Below are 7,023 nucleotides of genomic sequence, written 5' to 3'. Positions count from 1 at the left end.
TTTTTTTTTTTTTTTTTTTTTTTTTTTTTTTTTTTTTGCTAATTTCAATAGCTGGGTTGTATCAGGGCCAGTTTCCAGGTTTGGGGTCACATTTTCTAGCTTTTTCATGTAACTAGTAATATTTTCACTACTATAATATACTGAATAACATAGATACTATGCTACTGAGACTCTATTTTGGTAACCTCCTTTAGAGAATGTTAAGTTGTATTTTTTTCTTTTCCCAGAAAGGCAATTGATTTATTATAGAAAAATTCCATTAGTAGCATCTCTCTGAATTTGCCACTCAGCATTGTTTTGAGAACCCCTTGCAATGGTTAGTTAGCTCACTACCTCCTTAAGAAGTCCAACTCTATCAAAATCTCCAACAGGTCTGATTATTAAAAATGTCAGTTCCTGGGGCACCTGGGTAGCTCAGTCGGTTAGGCATCTGACTTTTGGATTCAGCTCAGGTCATGATCTCGTGTGGTTTGAGAGTTTGAGCCCTTTGTGGGGCTCCGTGCTGACAGTGCAGAGGCTTCTTGTGATTCTCTCTCTCCCCCTGTCTGCCCCTCCCCCTCAAAATAAATAAACTGGAAAAAGAAAAGAAGAAAAATGTCAGTTCCTTTGTCTTTAATCATAATGTGCTGTCTTTATAATTTCACCCAAAACCACAGAAGTAAGTCTGTTGCCATTCCAAATGACAGCCAATGTTCTCTGGGAGAGGTTTTCCTAATTTTCATCAGATTCTTAAAGGTCTCAGTATTTTAAGTACTTCATAGTATGCGATTATTGGGATCATTTCTATTCTCTGGATTGTTTGAGATATTATAAATAGGGCTTGGGAGGAAAGACTCTGGAACCACACTGTCTGGAGCTCTACTGTATTATCTTGGGACAAATTACTTAACCTCTGTGCCTTAGTATCCTCACCTATAGAGTAAGGATAAGAACATGGGTTATCTATCTATTAGACTGTTGTAAAGATCAAATCAGTTGGTAAATGTAAAAATAATTAACAGTGCCTGGCATACAGTAAGTGATGATCTGTTACTGCTGTATAATCAAATTTTCCTTTGGAAACTTCTGGTATATCAACATGAGTGGGTTGCCTACAATTTACCTCAATAAAAACCTTTTTTTTTTTTCTTAGATTGCTGTTGAGAATGAGCAGATAATCCATATTTTAAGGTGAAATCTGGGGCAGTAATTGGGATGGGAGAAGGATGTGGGGCAGGGGGCAGATGGGGCAGGACCAAGTCTCACTATAAAGAGTGAAAATACAAAGGTCAAAACAAAGGTTGGCTTTCAGTGGGTCCCAAGCTGGCTGCATCACAACATTTGAGGAGTGTTTAAAATTTTTCCATTTCTGAGACCCATTTCAGACCTACCAAATTAGAATCACTGGGGTAGGTCCTGGGAGTTTTCATTTCATAAGCTTCCTAACAACCCCACTCCATCCCTGAGTCAATTCTCAAACATCTTGGTGGCATAAGTTCATGAGACGCCATTTAGGACACTGGGCAGATTAAGGACAATGCTTCCATAAGCATAAATGATGCTAAGTAAGGCAGTGACCAGCAGCTCCCTTATTTTACTGATGGGTACATGGAAAATGAAAAGAAGTGGCTTCACTCTACTCACCCTGATAAAAATGAAAATGTCAGACCATACTCTACTGACTTCACAGCTGGTGTTTTCTCTGACACACTTATGAAATGATTGTTTCAGTTGACCTAGAGACTGGGCCTCTATCATCTGCTAAAAAGTCTTCTGACAAATAATCCACCGTGATTTTTCCTTTAGGAGAGTCAATATCATCTCAGTTTATCTCCCTTTAAAATCGGTACAGCCCTGACCTTAAAGAAGGAGGGTGCTGTGAAGTTTAATTAAGGTTGGACGTCCTCAGATGCCTCCAGATGAAAGGCACCATACTGATGCATAGTATTACCACTATTAGAATTTACCAGTTGCAGGCTTCTGGTCACCTGCTGGGCTGTGTGTTATGATGCATTTGAAAGAACAAGAAAGAAAAGCAAGCACATCAGCTGCTGCTTGGAAATCCAACCTGACCTTAGACTCGCTCATGCCTTACACCTGAACATCAAACCCATCTCAGATCCCAGAGGAGATTCAGAGCTTCTACAGCTCCCAGAGAAGGCCTGATGAGAAGATATGGGATAAAGAGGAATGAGCTCTGACTTTGGAGGTGAATGATGATGAGCTTGGATCCTGGGCCGCCAGCTTACTAACTACAGGAAACTTTTTGCCAACTCTCAGTGTACTGGAGATAATGCCCAATTTTGACACAGCTGTTCAGAGGAGTAAATGAGTACGCTACTTTACACAGCACATGAAACTGAGTAAAAGCTGCCGAATGACGGATTCCAGAGAAAAACTGAGGCAAATATCTAGGAGAGAGAAAAGTGACAAGAGAGAATAGCATACGAGACCGTATCCATTCCGTAAAGATTATACAGTTACATTGAAACAATCAGGAACATAATGTTTAGCTAATGCTATTTTCCGATGAAATAAAGGCAGGTGGATGTTCAGGACTTATAGCAACACCCTGATACGTAACCTCCACTGTCTTCATTTCACCGATACATAGATGAAGCTCACAGACTTGAGGTCACATGAATCGTCAGTGCAGAGAGACGCTGTGACCAGTATTCTTTGTCACATGACAGCTGATCTTCCTATCCACATGGTGGACGCAATGTGTGTGATTAATGGTCACGTGTTTTGTTTTGTTTTGTTTTGAATCCCAACATGTGGTTTTGTTTGACCAAGTTAACTTTTGAGAATCTTAAGAAATAAAACAGTCATTTTAATATCTCACTGTTAATATTATTCTTTTCTTCTCTTATCACAACTCTGTCAGGGAAATAGAGAGTGGGCATCATTATTTCCATTTTATTGACATGGGAACTGAGGCCCAGAGAGCGTTAAGACCAAGAGAGTAGCCAATGAACATAATTTATACAGAGATCAAGTGCTTCTTAGAGGTTTATGTGCATTCTGCTTCCTTGTTGTATTCCTAATCATATCATAATCTTAAGGCAGCATTCCCTAAATGTTATACATGAGGCAGGGCAGTGATGTGAAAACAATCTCTTCTTTATCCCCTAAGGGTGGGAGCAGTTAACCTTCCGCCTAAACTGAAAGAGGTTCTGGCAGATAAACACTTTCTCTCAAAACAGTAACGGGAGCTCCCAGGTGGGATATTTTATATTCGAGTTATTCAACTCTCCATTCCTCTGGTCCCCTGTTCTGTCCCTGAGCAGCAGTAGCATAATATCTGCTGGGGTGAATAACAGCCTCCCTCACTGTGCCCCTTCAGAAGCGGGAATGGCCAAGGGGTCCTGAGAGGGCTGGGTCCTGTAGGGTAGGCACAGCTGAGCCTGAGACACGGTGAGCTTCACGGAGGTCGAGGATTTTATTCTGCTTTCCTCCATCCTGATTAATTTCATAGCTAATGACTCTATGGACTTAGTGATGTATGATGCTCTGTCGGGGACAAAAAAAAAATGAACTTTTACTAATAGAACATCTTCATGCAGTGAAAGGTTTTGCAAACGAATGTAACTCACACAGAATTATGTCGGCAGGGGAGTCCCAAGGAAAAATCTTCTAAAGACCAGAGAGCAGAAAAAGGGAGACCTAGTGTAGAAGACAGGAAGGGAGAGTTTTAAAGGTACAGAAAGAGGAGAATGGCAGGCCTATTTAGAGAGATAAAGAGAGACACAGAGAGAAGCAGACTCAGCTTGAGACAGACTCAAGGACAAAAGACTGAAAGGCAGAGATGTAGACAAAGTCATGTATATATATATATATATATATATATATATATATATAGACACTTTTGGTTAACTTAGTGAGTGGACTCAGAGGTATTCAATAATATTTTGTAAACATTGTAAGTGCTTATCTCAAATAATGATATCTACTCGACATCTGCTTATTGAACAAATGTATATATTGAGCACCTTCTCTGTGTAAGATACAGTGCCAGAAACCTGGAGGTACAAGAAGGAAAACACATGCAAAATCTACTTGCTAAAGTCTAATTAGAAAGATATTCATTAAGCAAAGAAGAATAGAAGTAAATATCCAATTTCAATATCACAGTTACAGCGATGGATAAATCCATGGGTGTAGAAAGGCATGTTTAACAACTACATGGAATCGAGGTGTGATATAAATAGCCAAGAATAACAGAAGCATAAAAATCTATTCTTCTCTTCATACAATTTTAAGGCTTAGAGACGCGAAGGGGTTTGACCAAGCTCACAGAGTAAAGTATATCTAGAATTGATACCTATTACATTAAGTGGGACTTAAATTACACATTTTTATTTAGAAGTGAAACAATTATGGAATAGTTCAAACATGCAGAAAAGTATAATTGGGTACAATGGCCATCCATGTGCCTACCACTGACTATCCTCTTTTGTAAGTCTAAATTTGCACCACCTAGAAAGAAAAAAAGGTAAACTGAGGGCCTTCTACGTCAGCTACCTCAGCTGCATTACCTTTTCACTTTCTTGACGCTCTCAGGATGCAAAGGTCACACCATTTTTACAGATGAAATCACTGAGATTCAAAAGATTAGGTAACTTTCTCAAGTGTGGAAAGCTCATAGCTGGTAGAGTCAAAAATTTCCACCCAGGTCTATTGAATCCCCTGATCTTTCTGATAGGCTGCACGATCAAGGACAAAAGGCAGAGAAAGGACTGAGATTTTTCGACACTCTGACATTTGGAAATAGGACACCAGAATACTTTACTTTCCCTTCTACCCCCTCCCCTTCTTCTTCTCTTTATTGGCTAGGTGAGTAGGAGATTTATTTTTGTTCCTTAAAGATTATTCACATGTTCACTCCCACTTCATCTCAGGTCTAAGAAACGCTGGCAGGAAAAGTAGCACACCTGTTCCTCCTTTTCCACGTCTTCCCTTCCCGTTCACATCAGCATCTGAAGCTGCCATACTTTGTTAACTCATTGCCATGATCTCTAACTGAGGGCAATATGCTGCTAACTCCCAGCTGTTGCTATGGTGACCATGATGTCATAAAATGACACAACCTGTTCCGGCGAGGGTGATGATGAATTCTTTTTAATCTAAGATATTAAACTTCACAAAAATACAGAATGCTACATGTGAAAGTAGAAAGGAAACTGAGTTATGCAGAAACCCAACATTAGAGCATATTTTTCTTCTTAGTAATCAAGTTGGACTCGACAGCCTCCATATGGTCTTTTACTGCTCTAGGATTTTATAATTACGGGAAAAGATGAATAATTACTTCTCTCAGAAAGAAGCAGCATCATTGGCCTAAGGTTGAGAAGACCACGATTTAAATAGGACTCTGAGTTGAAGGGCAGAGTGGTCTTCCAGAAAAATGACTAAGGTCTGGGCTTACTTCCGTTGAGCATTTGTGAAGCTTTCCTTTTTCCTAGCCTCAGTCCCACCATCTGTTAAATAGGAATGAAAGTATGGAGCTTTCTGCAAAGATTGAATGAGAAAACATGTTCAAAGTACTTGGCACACAGTGACTCTACTTAAATATTATTTTCTTAGCTTTAAATACTTGCAAGGATATGTCATTTCACAGCATGAACTCAGGCAAGTTATTCTATTACTTTTGGGCATAGCAATTTTATTATCATTTATAAAAATGAAGAGTGTTGAAGAAAATAAAGATAAAGGAAATACAGAAGCAGATGAAAAACAAAACAAAACAAAAGATATGTATGGTTTTAGTAAAGCTCATCCAGTTCTAGACTCCAGAATCTAGAACAAATGTTCCCATGGAAAGACTAGATGTGCATGTGTGTATTGTTCCTTTTCACCACACAATCAAATCCAATCACTGCCTAATATGACACCTGATAAATGAAGCAAGATATTTAATCCCTCTTCGAGAGCACTGGTGAGTGGGATTATGTCTGTGGGAGGTGGCCTGGGACTTCAAACTAACTGTCATGGGTGGTTGGACTGGAGATATAAGACTTGAAGGGAGAGACGTTACAGAGAGAGAGGTGTGAGAGTCATTCCCAATCCTGTAAAGATGATTTACATCCTAAGGGGAGAAGACTTGCTTGATTTGGCCCTAGAAGTCAGGATAAAGACCACTGAGACTTCAAGAGTATGGACTTTAGGTAGAACTCTTATAGGATCAGACTTCCTAGCAGGCGAGTGTGAAACCTTCAGAGAGGCTGAATTCTCCATTGTTGGAAATGTCCTTTGCAAGGTTAAGGAACATGTGGGGTTGCTGGGTTGCTTAGAGAGCCTAACGCATTAGATAAAGGCATGCACTGGCAGGAAGAGGGACTCTGAAAGAGTGAGCTAGATACCTCTGAGTAGTCAGTTCTCAGATCATATGAGACATTTCATGGATAGATAGCTTGTATTTGCTCCAGAGAGCAAAGTTTAAAATTTATGCATACACCAAAATGCCTGCAGTGGAAATTTCTGTATAAATGTGATTTTTTTTGAGGAGCTGGGTGGCTCAGTTGGTTAAGCTTCTAATTCTGGATTTTGGCTCAGGTCATGATCCCATGGTACCATGGACTCAAGCCCCGCATCAGGCTCTGCACTATCAGCACAGAGCCCACTTGGGATTATCTCTCTCCCTCTCTCTCTGCCTCCCCACCTCAGAATAAACAAATACACTTAAAAATGTGAAATGTTATTTTTCCCTCCAGCTTCAATTCAACTGCTAAGTTTTCACATTCTTTGGACATCTTCAAGAAACGGGATCTCTGGTTAACTAGGAGAGACAGTTGTTTATAAATGATGTAGGGGATAGTCAGGGTAGCAGCTGGACAGTGCAAAACTGAAAAATGGTTTATCCTTGATTAAAAGTGGTTCCACATGAACTAATTAACTGGGTATGATCAAATAAGACTTTGTCTTTGATACCCCAAAGTAGCATGGTGATATTGTGAGCTAAAAAGGGGGATATCTAAACAACATAAAAACCTTCCAAAAAGAATAATCACAAGTACCTTATTATAGTATGATGGGCTTTAGAAA

The 7,023-nt window shown here is 39.6% G+C and overlaps 1 long non-coding RNA gene across 1 annotated transcript; it reads right to left on the bottom strand.

Annotated features, from left to right (window-relative positions):
• Positions 1-2,791: 2,791 nt before the first annotated feature.
• Positions 2,792-5,031, bottom strand: LOC125909434 (uncharacterized). Its single transcript, XR_007453752.1, has 2 exons — positions 4,914-5,031; positions 2,792-3,492 (listed from the first exon to the last, which is right to left on the bottom strand). It is a non-coding gene; the product is annotated as an uncharacterized LOC125909434 (long non-coding RNA).
• Between the last annotated feature and the right edge of the window lie 1,992 nt (positions 5,032-7,023).

The sequence above is a fragment of the Panthera uncia genome, chromosome D4, assembly GCF_023721935.1.
Source record: "Panthera uncia isolate 11264 chromosome D4, Puncia_PCG_1.0, whole genome shotgun sequence".
In the NCBI taxonomy this organism is placed as follows: Eukaryota; Metazoa; Chordata; class Mammalia; order Carnivora; family Felidae; genus Panthera; species Panthera uncia.
Note: the sequence above shows the minus strand (reverse complement) of the source record. Positions and strands in the feature narration are given on the sequence as shown.